Source organism: Lactuca sativa, chromosome 4 (genome assembly GCF_002870075.4).
Source record: "Lactuca sativa cultivar Salinas chromosome 4, Lsat_Salinas_v11, whole genome shotgun sequence".
NCBI classification, from domain to species: domain Eukaryota; kingdom Viridiplantae; phylum Streptophyta; class Magnoliopsida; order Asterales; family Asteraceae; genus Lactuca; species Lactuca sativa.
Genome location: NC_056626.2, coordinates 351,947,803 through 351,966,337, shown reverse-complemented (window position 1 = coordinate 351,966,337; position 18,535 = coordinate 351,947,803). Strand labels below are relative to the sequence as shown.

Below are 18,535 nucleotides of genomic sequence, written 5' to 3'. Positions count from 1 at the left end.
ATGACACTTTTCCCAATTTAGGACCAAGTCGGTTTTCTCACATCTAGCAAGCATCGAGTCAAGATTTGTAAGGCAGTCATTAAAAGAAGATCCAAATACGGAGAAATCATCCATAAAGACCTCCATGAATTTCTCCACCATATCATGGAATATGGCGGTCATGCACCTTTGAAATGTCGCAGGTGCATTGCATAAGCCAAATGGCATGCGTCTATAGGCGAAGGTCCCACTGGGGCACGTAAAGGTGGTCTTTTCTTGGTCCATTGGGTCTATGGGTATTTGGAAATACCCGGAAAACCCGTCTAAGAAGCAATAATAGCTATGGCCCGAAAGTCTCTCTAACATTTGGTCTATGAAAGGAAAGGGGAAATGGTCTTTGCGAGTGGCATCGTTTAGCTTGCGATAATCGATACACACTCGCCAACCGGTTACCGTTCGCGTTGGAATTAACTCATTCTTCTCGTTGGTAATGACCGTCATTCCTCCTTTCTTGGGCACCACCTGGACCGGACTCACCCATGGGCTATCGGAGATGGAGTAGATGATTCCTGCATCCAAAAGCTTTACCACCTCCTTCTTGACGACTTCTTGCATGTTCGGGTTTAATCTTCTTTGATGTTGCACCACCGGTCTGGCTCCTTCTTCTAAGTTTATTTTGTGAGAGCAGTAGGATGGACTTATTCCCTTTATGTCGGAGATGCTCCACGCGATGGCTTTCTTCCTTTTCTTCAGTACCCGTACAAGCTCTTTCTTTTCTGTCTTGGAGAGATCTGAGGCTATAATTACTGGCTTCTGATTTCCTTCTTCCAGAAAGGCGTATTCCAGATGGTTAGGCAGTGTTTTGAGCTCCAATTTAGTGTTCATAGTGGCGTACTCGCCGAGTGCAGGTATGGTACTCGGCGAGTTCATGGCGGCATTTGCGACTGCTGACTTTTCTTCAGGTGTACTCGGCGAGTAGATCGGGTCTACTCGGCGAGTAGGGCTTTCAGCTTGGTTTTTGAGTTCTTTATACTCTGCTTCCTCCAACAGTCTTTCAATCTCTAGTAAATCTTTCTCTGGATCAAATACTTCTTCAAAAGCTGCAACCTTGCTGGAATCTTCAGGTATGTCTCCTTCCAATAACTCGTCAAGCATGTCGATTGAGAACGCCGTGTCGTCACTACTCCTTGAGTACTTCATGGCTTGGTCTACCCCGAATGTTACTGAGTCATCCCCAACTCGCAATGTGAGCTTTGAGTCTCTCATGTCTACGATGGCGCTAGCGGTGTTGAGGAAGGGTCTTCCAAGGATGATTGGTACTTGCGGATCCGCCTCCATGTCAAGAATGATGAAGTCAGCCGGGAAGACAAACTTGTCTACTTTCACTAATAGATCTTCACATATGCCTCTTGGGAAAGTAACCGTCTTGTTTGCTAAATGAATTGCCATCCGAATTGGCTTTGGCTCTGGGAGGTCCAGCTTTTTGAAGAACGAGTATGGCATAAGGTTTACACTCGCTCCCGAATCAGCTAAAGCATGAATTGCTGCCAAGTTGCCAAATTGGCACGGTAAAGTTAAGCTCCCCGGATCACCCTTCTTCTTTGGTAGTTTGTTTAGCATGGCTGCGGAGCAATTCTCATTCAATACTACTTTCTGCACCTCTTCCATCTTTCTTCTATTAGTGAGGAGTTCCTTAAGGAACTTTGCGTACTTGGGCATTTGCATGACGGCTTCGATGAAAGGAATGTTTATTTGAAGAGTTTTAATATGATCAAGGAATTTCTAATACTCCTCTTCCTGCTTCTCCTTCTTGGCTCGGGCTGGGTACGACATTGGAGGCTGGTAAGGTTTGACGGGTGGCTGATCATGCGGTTTTTCAGATGTACTCGCCGAGTACATCGGTCCTACTCGGCGAGTAGATCTCTCAGATTGTGAATGTTGGTTCTCAGCTTGTGCTTCCGTTTCTTCCTTCTGTGAGTCCTTATTCTCTTCAGTGCGAATGGGGGCCAGGGGAGTAATAACCTTCCCACTTCTTGTGGTAATAATGTTCACTTGCGCGCCTCGTGGGTTGTTCTCGGTTTTGCTAGGAAGCTCTCCCGGTGACCTTTGGTTTAGTTGTTGAGCGAGTTGCCCAAGCTGAGTTTCTATATTATGGATGGATGCTTGCTGGTTCCTGAGCATTGTTCTTGTTTCTTGGATAGCAGCATCGTGGTCACTGTGTCTTTTCTCGGAAGCAGCCACAAATTTAGTTAGCATATCTTCCAAGCTTGGCTTCTTTTCTTGCACCGGCTCCTCCTTTTGGTAAAAGCCTCTTCCTTTTTGTCTATACTTCTCCTCCTTGGCCTTCTTGTACTCTTCGTAAGGCAGCCACTCCTTTTTTTGTTTTCGCCAGTCTTCATCATACCGGTCACCGCTCGAATAACATACTTGTGCCTTTTTGTTGCCGTGCTCATCTAAATCACAATCCCTAGTGAGGTGAGGTCCATTGCAGTTTTCACAACCCACCCGTATGGCATGTATAGTTTGATCCATTTTGTCCATTCTCCTATCCATGGTTTTTAACATGGCCATGACCGCGGATAAATCTTCAGTAGCAGCGTACGCGGCTCCCCTCGTGACATCATTCCTAGGGTTGTGGTATTCTCTAGAGTGTTTAGAGAATTCTTCAATTAATTCTTTAATCACCGGGGGTGGCTTCTTTGTAAGTGGGCCTTGTGAGTCTAGCAACTGCCGGGTTGTGACATTAACTCCATCATAAAAGATGGAAACTTCTTGCTGGCTGTTTAGATCATGGTGTGGGCAATTTCGTAGTAAACTTTTGTACCTCTCCCATGCTTCATATAAAGATTCTCCAGCTTGTTGTTCAAAGTTTGCAATGGCCTTCTTGAGCTTGGCTATTTTTGATGGTGGGCAAAAGTGATCTATAAATTCTTCCTTCATTCTGGCCCAAGTAGTGACTGACCCAGGAGGAAGTGATTTGAGCCAGTCTTTAGCAGCACCCTTGAAGGTTACTGGAAGCATCCTAAGCAGCTGAGTTTCGCGGGTAACATTTGGAATGTTGAAGTAATCAGCAACATCATTTACTTCATCCAAATGTTTGTAGGCGTCTTCATGATCTTTCCCGTGGAAAGGTATCTCCTTGAGTGAAGCTAGGATATGACCTTTTAGCTCAAAGGTGGCAGTTGCGGGAATTGCGGGTTGCACAAGTCCCGGGCCATGGTCGTCGCGCATCCTCTTCTTCCATTCTCCCATGGGAATTTCATCAATGTTAGCCATAGTGAATGCTAATTCTTTCTCCTCTTCGGTGTCTTGCTCGTAAGTTGCCTCGTCTTCTTCCTCGGTTTCGTATCTAATTTCTTCTTGAATTGGCTCTTCAATTATTAAGGAAGCGCTTGAAGCTCCGGATTTGCTGCTCTTCTTTTTTTCCGAAAACAGTCTTCAAGTTGGACAATGGTGATTTCTTTGGTGTGCTTGAACTCTCCACGTCCTTCCCTTTGTTTCTTTTCAATTCGGATTCGGGGTCTTCAAACGGGGGTACCAGTGGCGTGTTTGCTCCTCTGGTCATGAAAGTCCTGAAATTAATCAAATAAAAGCGTAAAAAGAACAAAAAAAAATTGCAAACAACTAAAAGAAAAAAAATCTAAATGAGCTGTTACTCGCCGAGTAGTCGCGAGTGCACTCGGCGAGTAGCAGTGATTTTTCAAAAAAAATTTCTAAGTTTTAAATCTAACTAAAACAGATACTAAAACCTAATTGCTATTTACTAAACTGCAATAAATGAACTTTATGCAAGTAAACTCACACAAAGGATCGAAAAAATTAGGAATTAGCTTAATTATTTAGAACCGTTCCCCGGCAACGGCGCCAAAAACTTGATGTGTGTAAATTCAACTAGTTTTATCCCTACTTTTTATTAATAATTTGAGCACACAAAGGCAGTGAACCTGTCTTTAAGTGGTATAGGTTGATAAGTAAGGTATCGAACTCAGGGAACGGAAATTAAACTAATAGCTAATTTTAACTAAAATAAATAATAAAAGTAAATGGTTTTTCTCTAGCTTTGCAAGACTAGAAACTTAACAAATTAAATTTAACTAATTAACTAAAGCAACAACTATTCACCAAATTTGATAAAGATGTTTCTATTTAGGTTCAACCAATTCACTCCTATGGTTATTTAAGTTAAGGTAGATTAATTGCTATTGGTTACCAATGATAGTAGTTAGGTTCATGTTCATTACTCCTAACCCTTAGACAATTAACTAATTTAAGCGTTGATCAAGTGTTTAAACTAATTAATTCCCTAGATTAATTATTTGGATTAAATAAGATTTGTAATAGTCAATTAAGTTATTAATTCAATTAACCTCTTGTTGATGGTTTCTCAAACAAGCTCACACATTAATCTTCCTATTTTCTTATTAATCTTAGTTTCATAATCATTACTTCTAAGCATATATTTTAGCATTCACATAGACATATGAGGTTAACAATTAAGTGATGTTCATGCAACCTAATTGCCTTCCAATTAACAGAAAATAGTAGTGATTAATACATAAGGTTCTTTAACAAACTTAATTTAATAAATCACCAATAGACAATTAAGCAAAAATCAATAATTAAACCATAGGAGTTCTTTGGTATTCCCCAAACAGAAACAAAAACGAGTTTAACTCATAGTTGCAGTAGAAACAAGCATAAAAACAAAGTTTATGAAAGCAAACATGTTTAATTCCTAAGTCTAAGTGGTAGAATTAACCTAATTGCTTGAATTCTTCCAACTCTTGAAGCCTAGGGTTCCTTAGCGCCTTCTGAACCTTTTAGTCGCAGCCAATCCTTCAAAAATCGCCAGGAGTTCTATCCCAAGTGATCAGGATTCGTCTTATAAAGATATCTCAAAACAGAGGCTACTCGGCGAGTAGCAGAATCAACTCGCCGAGTAGGTCAATACTTATCCGTCTTCAGGTTAGCAGTCGTACATATCTTCTAGTATCTCATCGTGTACTCGCCGAGTAGGGCCGAGGTACTCGCCGAGTAGGTCATTCTTGGCACCCTTTAATCTTCTCTTGCTTTCCTTTTCTCCTTTTTACATCCAAGCATATCTTTTGGGCTGAAAACACAATTCAAAGCATTTTAAGTACCTTTTGTCCAAATTATTCTCATAATTAACCAAAAATAACTAAGAATATATGTTAAATAATTAACTAATTATGCACATATCAAGTATTTAGTCTTGTGAGCCTCATTCATGACAACCTCTCTGTAACCGCTGTACTTTGGGGTCCAGATACGGTTCATGAAATAGTACACTCCGTCTTCTTTGACCTCCAAGTTCTTGTCCATTCCCCGCAAGGCTTCCCCTGTCATGTTCTCGGGTTTTAAGGCTTCCAGCTGAGCCTCTCCGATCTGCGCGGACAGGTGGGAATGGATGGTCATTGTTAGTGCCTTTACCTTACGCCCTGAATACTCCTTTCGACTGAGGGCGTCTACTACCACATTGGCCTTGCCGGGATGGTAGCGAATTTCACACTCGTAGTCACTGAGTAGCTTGACCCATCGTCGATGTCTCATGTTTAACTCCTTCTGATTAAAGATGTGCTGTAAGCTCCTATGGTCGGTGAAGATAGTGCACTTGGTTCCATAGAGATAGTGTCTCCAGATCTTTAACGCAAAGATCACTGCTCCCAACTCCAAATCATGAGTTGTGTAATTGACCTCTTGTGTTTTCAACTGCCTCGAGGCATAGGCGATAACCTTTCCTCGTTGCATGAGCACACAGCCTAGGCACTGATTGGTTGCATCGCAGTAGACCATGAAGTCTTCCGTCCCTTCAGGCAGGGACAAGATAGGTGCGCTACACATGGCCTGCATCAACGTTTGAAACGCAATGTCTTACTTGACTCCCCAACTGAAGGTTACACCCATTTGTGTCAGGGTAGTTAAAGGCTTAGCGATTATGGAGAAGTTTTGGATGAACCTACGATAATAGCCCGCGAGACCCAAGAATTGCCGGATTTCTGTGGGTGTCTTCGGTGCAGACCAATTCTCAATCGCTTTGATCTTGGATGGGTCAACGTGTATCCCTTCCTTGCTAATAACGTGTCCAAGGAAATTCACCTTCCTGATCCAGAATTCGCACTTCAAGAATTTCGCGTATAGCTTTTCCGCCCTTAATGTTTCCAACACCTGCCTCAAGTGTTGTTTATGATCATCTTCACTCCGCGAATAGACAAGTATATCATCGATGAACACAATCACAAACTTGTCTAAGAAAGGGCGGCACACCCGATTCATCAGGTCCATGAATGCTGTTGGTGCGTTAGTCAGACCAAAGGGCATTACTACAAACTCGTAGTGTCCATAGCGAGTCCGGAATGCTGTCTTGGGCACATCATTCTTGTGAACTCGCAACTGATGGTACCCTGATCTTAAATCGATCTTTGAGAAATAACTGGCTCCCTGAAGTTGGTCGAAGAGATCGTCAATTCTGGGTAAAGGATATCGGTTCTTGATGGTCAGCTTATTCAGCTCTCGGTAGTCAATACACATCCGAAAGGATCCATCCTTCTTTTTCACAAATAAGATCAGAGCTCCCCAGGGTGAGGAACTTGGCCTTATGAATCCTTTGTTGATTAGCTCATTGAGCTGACTGGATAATTCTGGCATTTCTGCTGGCGCTAAACGGTAAGGAGATTTAGCTACAGGAGTAGCTCCGAGGATCAAGTCGATACGAAACTCAACTTGACGTTCGGGAGGGATTCCTGGGAGATCTTCAGGGAAGACATCAGGAAAGTTACAGACTTCGGGGATGCTCTCGAGGTCTCTAACTTTTCGCGTTTCATTGACAACATGAGCTAGGAATGCATGACATTCCTTCCGCAGATACTTCTGATATGACTAGAGACCTTTCCAACGTTCTTCAGGCGTTGACGTTAAATGACATTTGTACATCTTAGGCGTGCCCGCCAAACTGTAGCTAACAGTCCAGATGTGGGATTGTCAGTCCCAAATAGATCTATTCACAAACCTCACGCTCTCCCTCCATGAGACTCTGGTTATACAGTGGTAGAATTTATCCCTGTACACCTAAGGATACAGTAATGAAGTAGCGCCTCACAGTATCGTACAATCTAGTTTACATGTAACGCAGTAGCGTTCTACCGTATTGAAAATCCGAAGGTATACCACGTATAGTGATAAGTTACAATCTATGCAATCAATAGCGGTGGGATAGCGGTGGGATATCGGTAGGATAGCGGTTATCGTAGTTGGCAAAATAGCAATACTAAATAACGGTCCAAAATAGCGGTACCGCAAATAGCGGCGATATTGACCGATATTTGACTGATATTTGGCAAATATTGGTGGGATAGCAGTGAAATAGCGCTTATAGCTAAAGTTTTAATTAAATCTCTTCATTTATTGTCAAAATATAGATATATGGTGGGGTTTTTTTTTGAGATTGACAAACATTTGCTTCTAACATTTTCTAATTTACTATATGTTTTACTTAATGACATTGTATCCATCCAATACAGCACAAGGTTACAAAGGCGATACGTAATATAAAAAACCGATTTCCCACCGATATCCCACCGCGATAACCTATATATCAAATATCGGCCCTCGACCGATATGTGATTTTGAACCGCTATAACTGCATAGGTTACAATTATGAAAATCATGATAAAACAGTGATATAAAATATAAACGGATTCTGTTCCAGTGCATATGTTTAGTAGAGAAGTTCCTATGCTTGATAATTTTTTAGAGAAATCCCAAACTATACCGATTATAGTTTGCATGTATAACGTAGCGAATAACGTGTCCGGAAAACTATGCAATTTTGTGAAAACGTCCCTTATGCTCAACATAGTGCAAAAGGGAAATAAAATATGAAATTTGTATAAGTTTTATGTATATTTTTGAAAACATTTATGTTCAGCTTATAAGAAAAACATTTATGTTTAGCTTGTATTCCCCCCTGAAAACCCTTGAAAATACGGAAAAATGTAGGGGTATGAACTCACAGTTGTTGCGTGGAGTTGTTGACTGAAAAGAAGGTTCCCGAGTTGTTGCACGTGACACTTAACGAAATCCTATTATCAAATAAATACGTATATGTATCTAAATCAGCGATTTCGATAAATAAAGTGTCATAAGAACACTTGAATTCGGTTGAGGAATGTTACCGAGACTTGCTTGAATCGAAGAAATGGGTTTTCAGCCAAAAGTACCACCAAAAAGGTGTTTACGGTCTCTTAAGGTTGGCGAGTTTACGGTTTCTGAAGGTTGGCGAGTTTACGGTTTCTGAAGATTGGCGAGTTTACGGTTTCTAAAGGTTGGCGAGTTTACGGCCGTAAACTCAAGAAATGAGTTTACGGTCTTTGAAGGTTGGACCGTAAACTCGGAAAAATGGTGTTTAGATGTTGATTTCGAGGAGCTGAGTGTTTCCAAACGTTCCAAAGGGCTCCAAACGTGGTTTTCTCGATGTTTTCCGGAGTTTAAATGCGATTTTGTGAGTTTACGGTTGATGAATCTTAGAGAGAGGAGGAGAGAATGCGGCTAGATACGTCCCAATGAAGTCGGAGGCATCGTATTTATAGGGGTGAGGTGAGGGGTCCACTCGTCCTTGACCGTAAATAGAGTTTACGGTCGTAAACCCACTTCGACCAGAAATGTTTGATTTTTTTCCAGATTTTCGGGTTTTCGCGCGATTTTTGGTTCCGATTCGTAAATAATTTAATTAAATCTAACTAGATTATTTTATTAAACCAAAGAGTTTGACGGAAAAGTTAACAAATTTGAATTTTTATTAACGGAAACGGGATAAGTTTCGGGTTGTCACACTTATATTCGATATTATGAGGCCCAAGTTGAGAATTTTCGGCCTGTTGGGCCCTTATGAGGGTTTACGACCCAATAAAGATAAGGAAAAAGGGTTTACGGCCCAATGAGGCCCAAGAAGATAGTTTACGACCCAAAAGGGCTTATGAAACCATTTACAACCCATTAAGGCCCATGATGACTAAGTGATAGATTTTAGGCCCAATAAGCCCCATGAGAAGTCTTATGGCCTAAAATGCTATTTAATGATTGTGGGTCCAATTAGGGCCCATATAAGGATTCTTGACCCAAAGTACTCAAATCGAGAGTTTATTGGACCATTAGGCCCAATAAACGACTCCTGGTCCATCCTGGGTTTGAATCAAGATATTAGGGTTTCAAGCTCAAAATTGAGTATATGAGATGTGTTGAATTAGGTTTTGAACTTCATTCAGGAGTTTTGATTCAAATGGTTGATTTTGAATGAGCATCGTACTTGACATTAGCTTAGATTACAAGTTATACAAGAGTTGATCTTTACATGAAGACATAATTTCCTAGCTAAAAAGGCTAGTTGTGACATGCTCCCTCGTGTGTGTCGGCTGGCCTGATGTGCATTTCTTGAAGCGTTTTTTTGTCGTTGGCCTCGTCCACACAACTTAGTCATGGGATCATGAATCCCTTCCGATATTACATTCCTCCGACCATCGTATATTGTGGTGCTTTTATCCTAATTTTCATGGCTTCTCCGTGATTATCTGGCAGTATGCCATGTTGCAAGTAATCGACAATTGGTGTCATCCGGTTGCTTTGTGCAACAAAAGGGTATGCGAATAATGTTACTTTATGTTCCTTTCTTTGAGCACTTCGACCAGGACCTCTTTGGATTGTAACAACGTAAATTTTCAAACAAATTTTTCATTTCAAAATAAAGTATTTTCATTCAAAACAAGGCATAAACATTCCAAGTGTCATGTCAGAATACAAATCATATGAATCCCAAGATCACAAAACATCTATCAGTGTGTACAGATCACGTCGGCGCCTTCCCACGGTCCTCGCTAGTACCAGAAACACATACACAACAACTGTAAGCATAAATGCTTAGTGAGTTCCCCAAAATACAACTTACGCACATACGTCATTCCAGGCCCTGACCTTCCGGTCCATGTGTATCAGGGGACTTCCGTCCCTGCTGGGTAAACCTTCCGGTCCTACCCACGCCAACCTTACGGTCCACATTACACGCCTTCCGGCCCATAACATAATGCCTTCCGGCCCACATAACATACATAACACGTATAACAATTAACTTATCACCTATAGCACACATATCACATATCATAACTGACCTTCCGGTCACATAGTCAAACCCTTCCGGGTACAGTATAGTGAGAAGACTCACCTCGCGAATATCGAAAACTAGCAAGTCCCAAAGTCTCTCGTGCTCGATCCGCCGAGCTACAATCTCCCTATAACATCATACATCTTTTGTCAATACTTTCCTCTTCTAAGTTTGACTATCCCTAAGAAATCAAACATAGGTCACTCTGGTCAACGATCAACGGTCAACTTGACCGGACTCGGCGAGTGCGCAAGGGCAACTCGGTGAGTCTAGACGTATTCGCCATCTCCCTAGGATTCCCTTCTTACTCGTCGAGTGCTTCCCCTGACTCGACGAGTTCCACCTGGGAGAGTCGTGGGGCCACCCCGACTCAACTCGCCGAGTCTCAAGAACAACTCGGCGAGTCCCAACTTGACTCAGACCACCTGTCGACCCTCTCTCACTCGTCCTGACTCACTGAGTCAACCCGTGACTCGACTAGATCACTCACTGGCCGATCTAAGGCAATCTTCAAGCTACTCGCCGAGTCTGCTCTTCGGACTCGGCGAGTCCATGCCATGCAATTACTCAAACTCGTTTCTAAGGTCAGATCTGTTCCATCAATTCATAGATCTAGCCTTACAAGACTGATTCACCACGTAAAGTCCCTATCTAGGTGTCCAAAACACACCCCATGGCTTATAATGAACATTTTGATATAAAGCATAAGGGTTCCAACCCAAAACTTCCATTGATTCCCAAAAAGCTTGGGCAAAGGGACACTCTGGACCTTTAGGGGTCCAGATCTATGGTCTAAATCTATTAGGGGTCCAAGGGAGCACAAGATCTAGCCACAAATGGGTTCAATAAACCCTAAATCAATGAAAACACCAACATAGAAAAGAATAGCTCGAAATATTACCCCAATAGAGATGCTCTGGACTCTAAATCCTCAGAAGATGGCTCCTCTTGCTTACCCCTTGGCTGATTTCCTCTTTCCTTGCAAAATGACGCCTCCAAGATCAATAATAGCCTCCTTCTATGCTCCAAACGCTCACACTCGATTAGGGTTTCACTCAAGGGACTGGTGAGCACAAATGACGGCCATAAGGCCCTTTAAATAGGTCCCAAACCCGAGAAATTAGGGTTTCATAAAACAGCGCAGACTCGCCGAGTCCATATCCTGGACTCGCCGAGTCCAAACAAATCCCGCGTCCAGAATCGCGACCCTACTCGGCGAGTCTGAGCTCCAACTTGCCGAGTCCCCTCTCAAAACACAAAATAATCAAATCAATAAAGATACCTGGAATTCCGGGCTATTACAATTCTCCCCCACTAGAACTAGACTTCGTCCTCGAAGTCTCGCTCTGGAAATAACTCCGGATGCTGCTCCCGCATCTCGCGCTCCGGCTCCCAGGTCAACTCCGATCCCTTCCGGTGTTGCCACTGAACCAACACCAGAGGTATCTCCTTGTTCCTCAGAACCTTGATCTTCCGATCCCTGATGGCCACAGGCCTCTCAGCATAATTCAGACTCGCATCCACATGAATATCCTCTAGTGGAACCACTGCCGACTCATCGGCTATACACTTCCTCAATTGCGACACGTGAAAAGTGTCGTGGATCTGTCCCAACTCGGCTGGCAACTCCAAACGATAGGCTACCCAGCCTACCCTTGCAATCACACGAAATGGCCCAATATACCGGGGCCCCAACTTGCCCCTCTTCCTGAATCGAATCACTCCTTTCCAAGGAGAAACTTTCAGGAGAACGAAGTCGCCGACCTGAAACTCAAGCTCGGACCGGCGTCTGTCTGCATAACTCTTCTGTCGGCTCTGGGCGGTCAACAACCTCTGTCTGACCTGCTGAATCTGCTCTGTCGTCTGAAGCACGATCTCTATACTGCCCATCACTCTCTGCCCAACCTCTCCCCAGCAAATGGGGGTCCGACACCTCCTACCATACAACAGCTCAAAGCGTGGCATACCAATGCTCGAATGATGGCTGTTGTTGTAGGAAAACTCTGCCAAGGGTAAATACGCATCCCAGCTACCCCCGAAATCCAACACACATGCTCTAAGCATGTCCTCAAGCGTCTGAATCGTCCGCTCGCTCTGGCCATCTGTCTGGGGATGATATGCGGTACTAAAATGCAATCTAGTACCCAATTCCTCATGAAATTTCTTCCAGAATCTGGAAGTGAAGCGCACATCACGGTCTGAAACAATCGAGATCGGCACCCCATGCCGAGATACCACTTCCCTCACATATAACTCCGCCAACTTCTCCGCTGAAGAGCTCTCGCTGATGGCAAGGAAGTGAGCGCTCTTCGTCAACCTATCCACAATCACCCAAATTGCATCAACTCCTCTGGCAGTCCTCGACAATTTGGTGATGAAATCCATAGTGATCTGTTCCCACTTCCATTCGGGAACCTCCAATGGCTGCAACTTGCCATGCGGTCTCTGGTGCTCGGCCTTAACCCTGCAGCAGGTCAAACACCTCTCAACAAACCAGGCTATGTCCCTCTTCATACAGGGCCACCAATACTCTTTCCTCAAATCCCGATACATCTTCGTAGCCCCCGGATGGATCGAAAACTTCGACCGATGAGCCTCTTCCATCAAAGTAATACGCGTACCACCCACAAACGGTACCCAAATCCGAACCTGAAACGTCATAAGCCCTCGACCATCCGTAACGAACTCTGAAACCAAACCAACGACCCGCTCTCTCTTCTGCATCTCTGGTCGCACAGCCTCGGCCTGTGCCCCACGAATAGCATCTAATACTGGAGCTATCACAGTCAATCTCAAACATACATCTCGCAGTGGAGCGCTCTCCGCCCTGCGGCTCAACGCATCGGCTACCACATTAGCCTTGCCTGGGTGGTACAGGATCTCACAGTCATAATCCTTGACCACATCCAACCACCTCCTCTGACGCATATTTAAGTTGGGTTGATCCATCAAATACTTCAAGCTCTTATGGTCCGTGTATATCGTACACCGAACCCCATACAAGTAGTGACGCCAAATCTTGAGAGCGAACACTACTGCCCCCAATTCTAAATCATGCGTGGGATATCTCGACTCATGAGGCTTCAGCTGCCTCGACGCATAAGCTATCACATGACCCCTCTGCATCAACACTGCACCCAACCCTAAAATCGATGCATCGCAATATACTACGAAATTCTCCACCCCTTCCGGGAGAGCTAATACCGGGGCTTCGCACAACCTTTGGCGAAGTGTCTCAAAGGAGGTCTGCTGCTCGGGACCCCATGAGAATGCAACACCCTTCCGGGTCAATCTGGTGAGTGGCACTGCGATCTTGGAGAAATCCTTGATAAATCTCCGATAATACCCTGCCAACCCGAGGAAACTCCTGATCTCAGATGGTGACTTCGGCACTTCCCAACTCATCACCGCCTCAACCTTGGCCGGATCGACCAGAATCCCTTCCTGGCTAACGAGATGTCCTAGGAACTGGACTTCCCGCAACCATAAATCACATTTGGAGAACTTTGCATAAAGCTTTTCCGATCTCAATACCTCAAGGACCTCCCTCAAATGCTCCTCATGCTGCTCTCTAGATCTCGAATACACCAGAATATCATCGATAAATACAATCACTGACCGATCCAACATCGACCTGCATACCCTGTTCATGAGATCCATGAACACAGCCGAGGCATTGGTGAGCCCAAAAGGCATCACCACAAACTCATAATGCCCATATCGCGTCCTAAACGCTGTCTTCTGGACGTCCTCATCCCGTACTCTCACTTGATGATATCCCGACCTCAGATCGATCTTGGAAAACCAAGATGCTCCCTGCAACTGATCGAATAAATCGTCGATCCTCGGTAACGGGTAACGGTTCTTGACCATCAACTTGTTCAACTCCCGGTAATCAATGCACATCCGGTGTGAACCATCCTTCTTCTTGACGAACAGAATAGGTGCTCCCCACGGCGAACTGCTCGGCCGAATGAATCCCTTTCCCAACAACTCTTGAAGCTGCGAGGACAACTCTTGCATCTCTGGAGGTGCAAGACGATAAGGCACCTTAGCGATAGGCGCGGCCCCCGGAACCAGATCAATACCAAACTCCACTTGCCTCACAGGAGGTACCCCCGGCAGCTCCTTGGGAAAAACATCTGGAAACTCACGCACCACTGGAACCTCCTCAACTGATCTTGGTCTCTCGGAAGCCTCCCGCGTATCCATCACATACGCCACAAAACCCTTACAGCCCTGCTGTAAGCACTGCCTCGCCCTAGCGGCCGAACAAAAAGTTGATCCTGAACGGGTACCCTCGCCGTACACCGAAAGAACTCCCCCACTAGGGTCTCGTATAGTCACCAGCTGACGCTCACAGTCGATGACGGCGCCGGATCGGCTCAGCTAGTCCATGCCCACAATGACACAGACATCACCCATCGCAATAGGAATCAGATCAATCGGAAACTCGACCCTGAATATCTCTAACACACATCCCCGGAGAACCTCCGAGGCACAAATCACCCTCTCGTCAGCTATAGAAACTCTCAGAGGCCGACTCAACGGCTCACGGCCAACGCTGATATGCTGACTAAAGGCCAAAGATACAAAAGACCGACTCGCACCCGAGTCAAATAGCACTAAAGCAGGCACAGAGTTCACAAGGAAAGTACCTACGCATAGTATAACATAAGCATAACATCTCAACATCAAAATAAATACATGAAATAAAGCATACCTGCCACAACATCGGGCGCAGCGCGGACCTCCTCCGCAGTCAGCTAAAAGGCTCTCCCACGAGCCCTCGGGGCCTCGACCTTCATCGGTCGAGTCTCAGCGGCCCTGGCAGCAGGTGCAGATCCCTGAAGAAGCTGAGGGCACTCGGCCTTCCGATGGCCTGTCTGGTTGCAATGAAAGCAAACCATAAACTCCTTGGGGCAATCCCTGGCGATATGCCCCTCCTTGCCACACTTGTAGCAAGCACCAGATCTACATGTCCCCTCATGACCCTGTAACACCCAGGATTTTGAAAGCCAAGAAAGTAAAGGAAAACCCTAAATTTAAGAGGGACTCGACGAGTCAAGGAAGGACTCGGCGAGTCGGAGCAGGATCCGGGTCGACAAGGAAGTGACCAACTCGACGAGTCGGCCAAGGTGACTCGGCGAGTCTGGTCTGTGCGAGGAAAACCCTAATTCTGGGAGTTGTACCCTATTTAAAGGGTGTTATGTCCCTCCCTCAGCCCCCATATCACTCCAGAGGACCTGTAAACCCTATTATACGTGTGAGCTTCCATTATTGAGAGAAATAGCTTTGGAGGAAGGATACTTTGGAGAGGAAACTTGAAGATCAAGAAGGTTGCTTCAAGGGAGAGGTGTGTGCTCAAGATCTACTTCAGTATTGTGTTCATCTTGGAGGTATTAAGCTGCCATTTTCCCTTCTTTGCATCTAGATCTATTTTTGTCATGAGATTTGGGGGTTTTATGGTTGTTTGAGGCCCAAATCGGGTTAGGGGCTTAGATATGTTGTTGCCACTTCAGATCTATGGTTGGGTGAGTCCATTATGTCATAAAGCATCAGGAGATGAGTAGTTGGTGAAGCCCTTGTGTCCTTTAACCAAATCCTAATATGTTTTGAGCCTAGATCTCTTTGGTTATACGTAAAGTTTGCAACTTTACGTAGGGATGGAGTTTTGGAAGTATGGATCTATGGATTGGAGTCCCTGCATGACTCAAAAACCCTCTGCATGTTGAGAGATCTGAATGGACTCGGCGAGTCCTTTGAGTGGACTCGGCGAGTACCATGAAGACGAGGAGGAACTCGACGAGTGGGATGAACAGCTCGTCGAGTCGGATGATGATGGGCATGAACTCGGCGAGTTGGATGAACAACTCGTCGAGTTGGATGAAGTTTGTCGTGTGCTCGGCGAGTCTGTTCTTAGACTCGGCGAGTCAGGTCGAGTGGTCCCAAACCCTTCGAGTTAAGTCTCGAGTCAGCGAGTCGAGCCAGGACTCAGTGAGTTGGTCAGGACAGGAGTCGGGAATCAGTAGACTCGGCGAGTCAGGGGCTGACTCGGCGAGTAGAGTCGCGAGTGGAAGGACTCTGGAATTATGAACTCGGCGAGTCAGTAGGGTGACTCGACGAGTAGGGTTGACCTGGAAGGTTGACTTTGACCAGGACGTTGACTTTGACCAGAGTTGACTTGGTTGACCTTTGAAGGTCAGTTAGACGAAGTGTTATGTTGATATTGGTAGCTCGGGGAGCTAGCGGAGCAGCAGTTCGGAGTCAGTGGTCAGGTAGCGGTCAAAGGGGTTAGCAGCGGCAGTTCAGCAATATCAGGTGAGTTTCCCTTTGTATGAATGGGTCTACGGCCACAATGCCGACCCATGTAGTTATGAGTAGAAGACCCGGGGGTTAGCCCTAGGCACAGTATGCTAGTATGATATTTGGACGAGGTCCGATGACAGAGGGCGGGTGCCCAAGGAGCGGTTTATGTGATAGTTTTTACTTGTTGTCTGTGTGATACTTGTATGTGCCTGGTAGGGAGGTGAGAGAGGGCGAGGTCCCGTATCTCACCGATAGCAGAGTGTGGATGGTGTTCCACATCTCGGTAGCAGCAGAGCAGGGGCGAGGCCCAAGTTAGGAAAGGAGTGAGGGTGGGCTGGGCCCGAACCTCACTATCAGCAGGAGTATGGACGAGGTTCCATGACTCATCAGTAGCAGAACTCGGGCGGGGCCCAGAGTTAGGCGAGGCCTTAGAGCAAGAGTTGTTAGTATATGTTTAGTTTATGTAATGTTATGAGATATGTTTATGTGCTATTATATGTTTGAGGGCGAGGCCCTGTGACAGGCGAGGCCTAAGTGAAACAGATCTGTATCCGAGCGGGGCTCGAAGCCAGGCGGGGCCTGGAGCGGCGGGGGCCGTTGTAGCGGGCGAGGCCCGCAGTAGAGGGCGAGGCCCAGGATAGCGGGCGTGGCCCAGTATGTGCAGTATGTGGTTTTGCATGGTATGTGGTAAGGTGGGGAACTCACTAAGCTTCGTGCTTACGGTTTTCAGTTTTGTTTTCAGGTACTTCCGGTAGCGGAGGGAGGAGCTCGGGGTGATCGCATGGCACACACCATAGATTGGTCAACCTGGGAATGTTCACTCTGATAATGATATTATGTTTTGAATTTCATACTCGAAAGTTATGTTTAACTTATGATATGTTTTTATAAATCTAGTTTTAGTAATGTTTTAAAAGAAATTTTTAGTCGTGATTTTTGGGTCGTTACAAGTTGGTATCAGAGCCTTGGTTTGAGGGATTCGGGCATACTCTCGGGTGTGCCTGAACTCAAACTGAGGGGTCGGATAAAAAGTTTTCAAAGGTGAAAGGACAGTTTTGTAAAAAGAATTTTGAGAACGAAAAACAGTTTTAGAAAAGCAAAAAGAATCTAGAAAGAAAAGAACTTTGAAAAGAGAAAAGAGGTGTGGTGCATGCAATCAACCGAGCTCAAGTAAGTACCCCAAAATACCCATACCAGTTTATGTTATGATTATCAGTTGATAGAGCAGCATGTTAGAATAGGACTAAGGATCTAGGAATGATGCCTTATGTGCCTGTTATTTGTGCTTTTGAGTTGCATGATAGTGCTGATTAGACAGTAGTAGGATAGCCTGTTTAGGTTATGCCTGAGTTTATGAGTTTGTGTTGCATGCTAGTTCAGATTCTTGCTATGTGGATGTGATTGTTTGAGTATGTTGTGGTTAGATTTTCCCCTTGTCTGAATGCTGCTTGCTTCGTGCATTATGGGATTTCGAGTGGTGGGAGTTAGCCATTAGGTGGATACGTCACGTCACATGTGATCAGGGTTGAATAATCTCAGAGTGCTGGATTTGGCCCTATTGCGCAGCTCTCGTTTGAGTCCAACCATTGTAGGGACGAGTCTTTTACTTGAAGGATTATCTGAGCCTCGTCACATGTGGTGGTATCTAAGTGATGGCTAATTGGCATCACAAGGAGACCTTCAGCAGCTGAGGACTGGTTTGAGTTGAGTTAGAGGTTTCCCTAGGGTAAGCCTAGGATGAGATAGAGTTGGGAGCAGTATGAGTGGTTAAGGGACCTGGTGGAGTCAAAGCAATTCCTGAGGAAAGTACGGATAGATGTGGAAGGTAGTATGGGCCCGTACTACTGAAAGCAGAGGATCCGTACTCGATTCAGGAAGGGCAGAGGCAAGACCGGGAACCTGGTAGGGCATATTTGATCTTGTATCAGTGATGGGTATTCTGTTTGTGGTTGTGGTATATTTTCAGCATGGTGACATTGCGAGAGAGACCAGCGGGCGGATCAGGCGCCGGAGAGGGATCAGCCTCAGGTTCAGGGACCGAGCAGCTCGAGGAGCGGATGAGGGAGTTGATATCAG

At 45.2% G+C, this 18,535-nt stretch overlaps 1 non-coding gene across 1 annotated transcript; it reads left to right on the top strand.

The window, feature by feature from the left end:
• The first annotated feature begins 2,764 nt into the window (after positions 1 to 2,764).
• On the top strand, positions 2,765 to 2,871 carry LOC128133984 (small nucleolar RNA R71). Its single transcript, XR_008232308.1, has one exon. It is a non-coding gene; the product is annotated as a small nucleolar RNA R71 (small nucleolar RNA).
• Positions 2,872 to 18,535: the final 15,664 nt, after the last annotated feature.